Here is an 11,021-nt window from a genome sequence, read left to right as displayed (position 1 = left end):
CACATTATTTGCCTCATTGATGGCAATGTCATGACAAATGTCCAGGTGCAATGTGGTTGCACCAGTGGAGGGAGGGCATATGGACCATATCTGACACAGCTGAGCCTGCAGCACTGGGACATGCACACCCTGCAGATCAGCTACAGAAATTTGGACAAACTTGGGTGATGTTCATTCAGAGCTCGTGCTGAAAGTCATATACTCATTGACAGAGCAATTATACCAAGAGAGTGATCATCTTGTGTCCCAAGGAACTAGATGTCTGCACAGGTGTTTTAACACCTGAGATCCAGACTTCCAAGTTACAGGCTGCTCCTAAAATGAGCATGTCAGACAGCAATTTCTCCTTTTAGGCTGATTCTCATCTAATGCAAAACAACTCCGTCTCCTGTTCAACTGAAGAATTACACCCTTATTCTCATGAACAAACCAATTAATCCCATCAAGAGTTACACAGCTGAGCTCTCACTACAGCCCCTCACTCAGTCTTGTCCTTGTCCCCATCCAGGGGGGCTGTGCCTGGAGGGGTGAGGAAAGCCCTGTCCTCTCTCCCAAATGGCACCTTTGGGACTCTGTGACTGTCAACACAGTATATTGCAAGCAGCCAGAATGTGTACCACACACATTCACATCTCATGCATTCCCAGCTACTGTCAGACAGTCATTGGCATGGACAGAACGCTGGTGTGGCCCAGGGTAGGTGGCTGGCTCTTCTTACACTTCCACATGCATTTCCAGCTACGTGTTGCTGTACAGTTTAGGATGGTATTCACATAATGACAGAGTTGATGAAGTGGGGGGACAGAATTTTATCTCTTCACGAGGAACTAAATACTGGTTTTTTTAGTCCAGTTTTCATCAAAATCCACCAAGAAATTCTGAAAAAAATCCCCAAATGAACACACAGTGACACACACACACACTCAAGCCCTCCACAAACCAACTGTTTGTTATCACAATTATGTTTCACCAAAGAAAATTGCCTATTTTCATTCCCAAAGGTCATGTACTGATATATTAACATTAAAAGTGCTATTTAAAGGCGAACAAAACCAAAATCCTTGCAGTATGGCTGCAAGGGTTGTTTATAGGTAGTGGCTAGGTTCCTGCCCATCACTGATGTGTTCTCCTTGCCAGAAGAGAAATAGTGTGGAACAGGGTCTGGAAACAGTGTCATTAGCAACAGACCACTGAAAGGCTCGTAGGTGCCCTACAGGAAAAAAAAAAAAAAACCATCCCCCAAAAAACAACCACCAACCCAAAACAAAACAAACAATACCCCCAACACTCCCAAAACAAAGCAAACCAAACCATGCTTGGGAGAATATTTGTTAACTGGTACTATCTTATTTTGAGAAATTAGCATTTTCTGCTGCTTGGCTGGTTTGTTAATAATTTCTGATCAGAATAGGATAATGCAGGAGAAAGTATATCTATCCTGTTGCTGTTCAACTGTGCAAAGTGCTCAGCCCGAAGTGTTCTGAAATCCCAGTGCCCTCTCCTGGCTGGTACTAGCCATGCTGGAATTTTCATAGGCAATGAATCAGGGATTTGCAGAGGTCCAACACCTTAGAGTTTTCCATCTTTTTTTTAATGGCAGCATTACTATGCCATCCAGTCTCCCTGACAGCAGGTGGGCTCCTATTTATGTTCAAATTCATAAACCAGCTCTTCCCACTTGTTTTGCTGGGAGCGAAGAACATTGTTTCTTGCCAACAGCTGGACTTGAGGGGGATTGCCAGGGTCTGAAACATTGCCAGAAGCTTGTGGAGAATCAGGGTCCCATAAAACCAATGGCAAATATGGCTGAAGGGATCCTCCTCTCTCCACTGCTCCTTGGAAAGCACACACAGCAACCCCTACCAGGAAACCCTTCATGCAAAGAGTTCAGCTACAGGGTGATTTCCCTGCTCAGGGAGGGACCCAGCAGCAGGAAGGCTCCAAAGCTAAATCTCACTCCTCTGTCTCCCTAGAAGGATCCTCTTGTACCTTCTTGTCTGGGACCCCAGCTCAAGAAATGACAAATGCTGACACCAGGTAATAAATCTAAGAAAATCTCTGTATGAGAAGGGACTCCAACACACTGATATAGATATGCCAAAAATTCAATTCAGAAGAAACACTTTGCATTAACATGGGAATGAGTAAGAGCAGAATTATCCAATAATGCCTTCATCATCTTCAAAAACACCTCTCTAGAATATGATAACTGATTTTCAACCTTGGCCTGGCAGGGTCCTGGGAAAGGAAAAGCTATGATCCAGTTCTGATATGATTATGAAAGTTAAATAAGTATAGAGAAAGCCCATTGATAACAAGCTGAAAATCCTTCTGCTGTGAAGTTAGGCAATGAATATTCCTTTTCTGAGGTTTCCATCTCTGCTTTCAGAGATAAGATAATTAACCTTTCTCTTCCTGCTCTGCTCTGACCATTCTTTTTGCAAAGGGTCTGCACAAACACAGACTTTATAAAATAAGCAAATTTAAACTTGATGTTTTCTATAATCTCTTGTTTCTGCCATCACACACACTAATGCTTATCTACTTGTTTCTATCAAAAGATGCACAAAGAAAGTGGTAGAAGATTTCAGTTGCAGAATTCCGGAGATGCAGGTAGAGACAGAGCTTAGGGACTGACTGCTTGGTGACATGATGTGCCTGAGAGCACTCCTGCAGTCACAGAGCTTGTGGCAGCCCCAAAAGCCCCACACTGGTACCTCACAGCCACACTGCTGCTGTGGGACTGCCTTTACCATCTGGGGGTCTCCTTGTACCACCTCGCTCCAGAAACTGCTACCCTGGTGTTCCTGCTGTGGCTGAGAGAGGAGGAGAGTCTTTTATGTGGTTGTAACTGGATGAAGTGTTGGACAGCTTCAGCAAATGTCATCAACATATTTTAAGATCTCTATTTTATGATAATGGAACCTATTGACTATTCATCAAGAAAAAATGCTATACCCACCCAAGGCATGGGAATGGTGTCAGCACAAAATGACTCAGTGTTTTTATACTGATACTCACTGAGTGAGGGACAAAGTCAACAGCAGTCAGTCATGTAAAGCCATGACTGTGTGATTAAAACTAGAAAAATCACTGTAGCAGGGAATGTCAGACATGTCCAGGTGAAAACATAAGCTCCTGGAAAATCTGAATCTGAGCTCAGTGCTGATTCCAGAGGAAAGCAGACCAGCAGGGATCACTAGGGACAACTGCACAAATTGCTGAGATGCAAAGAAGTGGGACTTTAGTGCTCCCAGAAGTAGAACTCTACAAGGAGGAAAATCCTATCTCCATGCTTACACATACTCCCTTAAAACTCCCGCAGTGAGATGCCAGGGCACTCTGTTTACCAGGTGGTAAATATTAACAGTGTTGGTAAAGAACTAGAAATGTTTCTAAAAAATTAACACAGTTAAGCAGCAGCAGAGGGCACCAGTGACAAGAACATCTGATTACTTCAGAGTCCAGAGCCAGGGCAGTCCCCACAACCCTGCAAGGCCCCTTGGAGGCCCCAACAGTTCTCCAGAGCTCTCCTTTGCATCCCTGTGGGGCTGCTCCGCTTCTGGTGTTTCAGCTTCTCTTGCTGCTCAGCTTTGGGCAGTGCTTCAGTTTCACTCCTCTCTCATGACACTTGTCTCAACTCCTTCCTGTGTGATCCTGAGCTATGCCATGACCATTCCCACTCTCAAAGCTTGTGCTCTGAGCCCCCTCAGCATCCTTCCCTCTTTGCTTCAGGTGCCCTGTCCCAGATGGAAGGAGTTGTGCACAGGTTCCTCTCACCCTGTGGTATTTCCCCCAGGGATGTGCCTGCCCCGTGACTACCCCTCCAAGAATTCCAGCACTCCTTCCCATCCTCCACAAGGACCCACACCTGGAATTTGAGAGGTCCTGGCCACTGTGACTCTCATTTCATAAATCTATCATAGAACACTCTAGAAAATTCTGATCTCATCATTTTGCTATGAAGAAAGAGTTTCTTTTTCTCAGCCTTCCTGGTGACCTCCCAGAGCACATCAGACCAGCTAAACACAGGCACAAAGCTGCTTCCAAGCCAAAGTACTCTCCATCTGAAACAGGCTGGGTTCCAGGACTGCAGGACAACAGCAGTGACAACACACAGAAGACCCACAGCATTAAAGGCATGTGATTTGTATCAGGATTCACGTCATACTTGTGTCAGGTATTTCTCTCTGATTTTCTTCACTGGCTCACATCCAGACCCTTGAAAGTCAAAACTCTCCACAGCTGCATCACATCTGCCCTCTCTTATCTCCCCTCCAAGTCTGGATGCACAGTCATCCCCGCCAGTGCTCCACTTGTGGGAAGTCAGGCCACAGGCACTGCCCTGGGGACACAGAGCGCTGGCACAGCTCTCACAAATCTCCTGCTGCCCTCACCAGCACGGGAAGCAGGGCAGGATTTCTCATACTGCCACTATGTTCTCATACTGTGGCGTGTGAAAGGCCATCTTGGTCATATGGCTCAATCTGCGTGACAACAGCTCACACAAGCAGTTGTGAGTCATTTTCAGAGCCTGAAAACCAACACTGTTACTGGCAAGATGCTGTCATATTTATGAAAAAAAGGACAGGATTTGAATCTTACCTGCTATGGCAATAAAGAGCCAAGTTCCTCCTTCAAAAACCTTGGTGAAAGCCAGCCAACTTTAAAGGAAGGACTGGAGAATTACATTCCTTGCAATGAAAAAGAAGCTGCATTTACTGCATTAGTCATGTGAATGACTGAAGGGTAAAAAGTGTAAGAGTGTGGTGATTTAACTTTGCATTAGGAACAAACAAGTGACATTTTCCAGCTTTAAGTGGCCCAAGATTTGGAAAACCAAAAATGCATCCAAAATATATTGTAAAATGCTATTGGCCCACGATTTGATGTGAAAATGTCATTCATCACTTTTAACACGCATGTTACTAACAGGAAACTTGGTTTTACGTACACTTTTTTCCCAGTGAATTTACTCACAGTGAAAACATTTATCATGAAGGCCAAAAGACAGATGAACTTCGGCAGATCAAACAAGACCAAAACCAATAAACAAAACCATAAAGAAGTATCACAGAAAACTGCAGATATATAACTGCACACATTACATTTTTTCCAGTTGTGCAAGGATTTTTCCTTATTCTCCTGACTCTTCTAAACTGGGTACTTCTGTTAAAACGTGCATTTCTAAATGATGAAACCATAAACTAATGCAGTTTGACTTGACCATCTCTACAAAGCAATGAATTTTTGTTTCTTAGACTGCCAACATAATCTTTCAAGATTCAGCCAGACTGAGTTCAGAAGTTGTCAGTGATGATAAATCAATCACCAGCCCTCCTTACTTGAATTTTTCTCTCTTTAGCTACTGGCTCTTGACATGATTTTGACTGCAGCATTTAAGTGATTCTATGGATAAGACAGATAAAGTTTTAAAAGAGATAAAATGGTATGAAACCAAACCAAAGCACTCTTTCACTCAACACTGCTTTCGTGCTTCATTGGGAGTATATTATGTGAATCACTTTTCTTGAAGTTGCCTGAAGAAACAGACAGGCAAACATATCAGTAAGTCTGTTTCTCTTCATATATGTATAAAGGTGTACGTTGACATATGCTGATATAGGTGTACAAAAAGTTGCTCTTAATTTATGCCTCATGGCTCTTTATCAGTCTTCAGATTTTTAAATGGAGTCTGTTTAACTCTCTATCAGTGCCAAGTCGTACACAATTCTTGCAAAAGCCTCCCCAGTAACATGTTCAGAGCAGTATCTCACTAAGAGGACAAGCTCCCTCCTCCTCTCTGTGGTGCTCCCATTTCCAGCACAGCATGTTCTGCCAAAGGTGAAGGAAAGGTGAACAGGGAAGTTTAGCCCATGCAGTGAGGTTGCACTGCATGTTTTTGAAAGCAACTGAAGCCTTCAGACAGAAACCTGCTTGTGACACCTTTTATTCTTGTTTTTATATTATATTTTATTATTCTTGTATTTGTATATTATTCAGGAATCAACTGGACAACGTTCCCATGCAGGTGGTGTGATCCATGGTGCTGTCCTATGCAGGGCCAGGACTTGGACTCAGTGAGCCTTGTGGGTTCCTGACAACCCAGGATATTCTATGATACTAGGATTCACATAATTACTGAGGTGTTTCAGGAACTGATTTCACAAAATGTCAGTGTTTATAAAGCCTTGAATTCTTAGTGTTTACCCATCACGTGTGGTCAGTCCCACTGAGTCTCCTTTGGCAGTTTTCCATGCACTGGGTCAAATGCTGAAGCACAGATTCCCTTTTCATGATTGGTAACACCTGTTCTGGGAGATTTTTCACATAGAGCTAAGAGCCTTCATTCAGAACTCACCCAGACTGTGGGTAAGCTCCTAGCTTATTCCCAAACTTACTTTCTGGATCTCCACCTGTATAACTCCCAAAAACCTTATGGAAAGACATTTTGCCATTAGCTGCTTCCATCAATTTTTTCATCTGAATATGATCCATTACTTCAGCAAAGCCTCAGACCCTTCTGTGGGTCACCCAAATGCATCTCAAACCTGCTCTGTCACTGCTCTCTTCAGACCCTCTGCTTCCAGTACACATATTTAGCAAAGCCTCCTGCATCCCTCTATTACTACATCTGTTGATTTCCTTTTGAGACACAAGTACTGTTAATAATTTTTTTTTCCATAAACATTTCTCATGCATGCTTTAAGAGAACTATTCATATCTTTGCTGTCAAGTTGGCCCTGTAAAACAAAGGGAGAAGAAACATAACTAAATCTTGGCCATGCTTATTGATTGTTTCTACTCACTTCCATCTATGCAGACAGAAATACCAGTACCCTCCCTTTAAATCATGTAGTGCTCATTAGCCTTTGAGATCTAATGATGCCAGAAAAATAATGTTTCAGTTCCTGGGAAGGAGAAGGCTTCCAGATGGCCTTTTATTCCCCAAACAAGAAAAACCTGCTGTGAAATGCTGCTGCTGAAACAGCTTGAATATACTGATACAACCCAGGCTTAAGTAGGATTCCAGTGGTGTAAATCCATTGCTTTTAGGTTAAAATGTAACAAACCATTTTTATTCATGCCAAAATCGCATCTGATTTTCTGCAGTCCACTATGAAGCCTGTTAATGGGTGTGTTTACATTGGGTCAAATGCAGTGGCCAAGTGAAATCAGGCAACACTTACATACTCCCCATAAACACAGGAGGGTAGGAACTCTGCCTCTGACCTGTTGTTTCCACAGGGTCAGGCAAAACAGGTCTGCTTGTTTTAGGCCTGACCAAACACAGCTTTTCTACCATTTGAAGCTCAGCAAGCACCAGACAAAGCCAGACTGTTCAAAGCTTTACCCAAACACTTTGTAACACCTGAATATCAGCACATCAGGTTGGCTTTGCCACCATGCATGTCTGCTTTTCAGTAAACATGTCCTCAGACAGATTATCCTACAATTGCTAGGAGAGTGGTTAATGCTGATTATTGACTGCTGTTGAAGACTGATGGCTGCTAACCCTTAGTAGATATGAGTGGCAGCAAACAGTGCCACAGACACCTCTCTCTAGAGCATGCAAAAAAGATATTTATAAAGTTGGCAGATCTGAAAAGTTACCAACCAGCTTTGACAATGACCCCTACAATATTTTCCTCACAGGTGAGTGAGTGCTGGCTCATTATGTCATGTAGCTTGTCTAGATGTGACCCTAGAACCAGAAAGAAAATAAAGGTTGGAGTCTGTATGTGATACTGCCTGAGGGCAGAAATAGAGCTCCTCTTGCTGCCATGGCTGCAGTACCTTTGAGACAATGGTATGGCTCAGCTTATTGGTGAAATGAAACAAAGCATCCATCTGAGAGAAGCAGGCTGTAACCAAAGAACACTGCATTATAAAGCATCTACAGCCCTTTAAATGAGGTGAGACCCACCCAACGCTTCAGCTCCCCCAGAGATGGTGGCTCTTACACTGCTGCACTTCCCGCAGAGACAAAAGCACTCAGAGGCTCTGCTGCCCTGCAGGAAGACCAACACACCTATGGGGATTTCTGAAAGGGATCCTGAAAAGGCAGCAAGGGGAGAGGGAGGACTGACACATGACAGCTGTTAGTTTGCACATGGCATTAGTCACTTCATGCTCAGACAAGGTACTGAAGAGTGAAGGAAGAACTCTACAAACAAGCACCAAGCTGGGAAAGAAATGGTTCTTCAGTGTCCTGTATTAAAGGAAGCTCTCAATTTAATTCCCACTGCTGACACTGTGGCAACTGCACTGAGTTTAAGGCCCTCCTCTGCTGTATCTTGCACAGCTCCACAGAACTGGCTGGCCAGGATCCCCAGAAAACTCTGCTGTATTCTGCTCTATGCAGGTACCCAGAAGCCTGAATTAATGTTAGAGCAAATGCTGATTAGGTTAAATACAAGTTAAATATTTCCAGCACTGGATGATAGAACCCAACATGGCAGATGGAGATGATCCTCAAGGTCTCTTCCAACTCAAACTATTCTACACTAACTCAGCCTCCGTAATTAGAGATTGAGCCTAATCACCAAGTACTGGATTTTGAACGCTGCAAATCTAAAGTTAAAAGGCTGCTGGATATACAGTATGCTGAAATTGAAGCTTGATAGGGACCTACTGAAGTCCAGGTCTCCACTCAAACTCTTAGAAGGAAGTATTTTAATAACTCACTTAATATTTCCTTTACTCCCTGAAGGTATTGTCCATTGCTTGCATATGTATAAGCAGGAAATTTGTTCAGTAACACAGACAATTTGCTGTGTAGTTTGTGACAAAAATCTATGGAAAAACTGCAGACACACAGTTGCAAGCATGAGGAAATGCAGCCTATGAAATAATGACTGAAATAGCCATTTAATCATCATTGTCATCTGCCCACACACTGTGCACTCAGTGGTAGCAGATAAGAGGTTTAAAGTCTTACAGCAAAAGACTCAGGAAATTATTCAGTTTATCAAAAGAAAGGGGAAGCATGTAGTAGGGAACATGGTCAGAGAAGGATCTTCAGTCACACAAGGCTGCTGCAAGAAGCATGCCAGATGTGCATGCAAGATGTGAAGCTAGAGTGCACACTGAACTAGAAACACAGCATTTATTTTTCACAGCATGAGGGACTCACCAGTGAGACAAGTGTCTCAAGCAGCTGGGTGAATCATGTTTTGGTACATTGTGAGTGGATGTGTTCACAGATGATTCCTAGACCAAGCACCCCTGTATTGAATTTGAAGAGGGAAATGCTTCAGGGAAATCCGAATGCCTGTGTTATGCTGAGATCAGTCTAAGCAATCAAACCCCCGTCTTCTGGCCATAAAAACCCATGACTCAGTTAACCTCTGAATGTACCAGCCACATCAGATTGTGCAATATTTATGCCTTTTTATAGTATAAATAAAGCAACCTTGTGATACTATCTCAGTGTGTGCAATTTCTTCCTAGATACCATGTCTATTACTGTAGCAGGAAAAGGCTGTTGCTGGTTGAAGCTTGCTGGTTAGAAACACATCTTTTAGGGTTTATTCTATGATCTGTTCAACATGCAACAGAGCAAGCAATTCTGAGCAGCCAAGCCTGAACCTGTTGTCCGCTCTCTAGAAGGCTAAAACTAGCACGCTTCAGATACTCAACTTTCTCACATTGTCTCTATAAAGCAAAAACCTCAAATCACAGCTGATCTACTGAATTTCATTGCTCTTGTTCCCTGCCCCACATGTAAAATGGGTATTGATGGGAAAAGGATAGCTTACTTCCTATGGGATGACTAAGAAGTATGAGGGCTTTGTTTTCAGGGGCAGTGAGAATCATATTACTGCAAGGTATGTTTGGGGGTTGGGAAAGGGACAATCCCAAAAGTAGTTTATAAAGTCACTCTGCAAAAAGAGGAAAGCACGTTCAGATATGCTGGCAGGACTTCCTCAACCAGCTTCCTGAAATTAGTTCAGTCTTCCACCCAGCTGAGAACCACTGGAACTGATTTTCCAGCAAGGGAGACTGAGTTGAAGATTCAGGCTACATTCCCTTGGATTGGCCAGTAGCAACAGTCACCTAGCCAAGACACGAGCTGGGCTGATCACATCAAGCTCTAATGTCTATCACAAGCTGAGTGCACAACATGCTTCAGAGAGAGCTGATACTTCCATTTCCACCTGGGAGGGAACCTGCAAGTGGGTCCTGTACCTTAGTACCATGACCTAGGAGACACCTCTGAGCACATCATGGCTAAAGATGTGGGGAAGAACCCTTAGCCCATGCACAGAAAGATGACTTTCTGATAGATGGAGACAAGCTGCAAAGGGAGTCGAGTGGGACAGCAGTGTGTACACCCAGACTCCCTGGAAAAGTAAGCACTTTAGTATTTGCAAGTATCTGCTTCTTTCCTGGTGCCAGTATTACTTTTAACTTCTTCACTTCTTTCCACAGCATTTCCTGCCATTGAATCAGGTGCTAATGCCAGTTTTCAAAGCTACACTCAGTTCTCCAAACCTCCCATCAACTGTACTTGTATCCCAGCTCCTCAGGCTACAGCAGAGTGCACAGATCTGAGAGAACATCCACCAGTCTCCTTCCATAGTTTGTTTTCTAGACAGGTATGTGAATGCAAATCGTTTTCAGAGGAAAGCTGAAGCAAGAGGACATTCTCTGTACATAGTACAAAGACAAAAGTTGGAGCTGGCATGCTGGATATATTGCATCAGCTTGTTGCATTGAAGTTGCACTTTTCTGTTTTCGAGGCAGAGGGCTCACCAGTTGTCTCTGACTCCTTGGTCCTATCTCATGGTGTTTTACTCTGCTTCTACACTCATCAGTTCTCATGGGCTGCAGTGAGATGATGCATAAATCATAAATGTGCTACCTCTAAATGTACTACTAATAATAGGAAATGATCTTACCTTCCGCATTTTTCTTGAAGTCTTAGGTTGGGGGGAAAAATAGGAATCAGTCTGCTGTAAATGGTCTAAAATCAGTTTCCACACCTGCTTCATATGAAAGGATGGGCATTTTAGTAG

The sequence above is a fragment of the Catharus ustulatus genome, chromosome 8 (assembly GCF_009819885.2).
Source record: "Catharus ustulatus isolate bCatUst1 chromosome 8, bCatUst1.pri.v2, whole genome shotgun sequence".
NCBI lineage: Eukaryota > Metazoa > Chordata > Aves > Passeriformes > Turdidae > Catharus > Catharus ustulatus.
The sequence above is the reverse complement of the archived record's forward strand: the minus strand, read 5'-3'. Positions refer to the sequence as shown.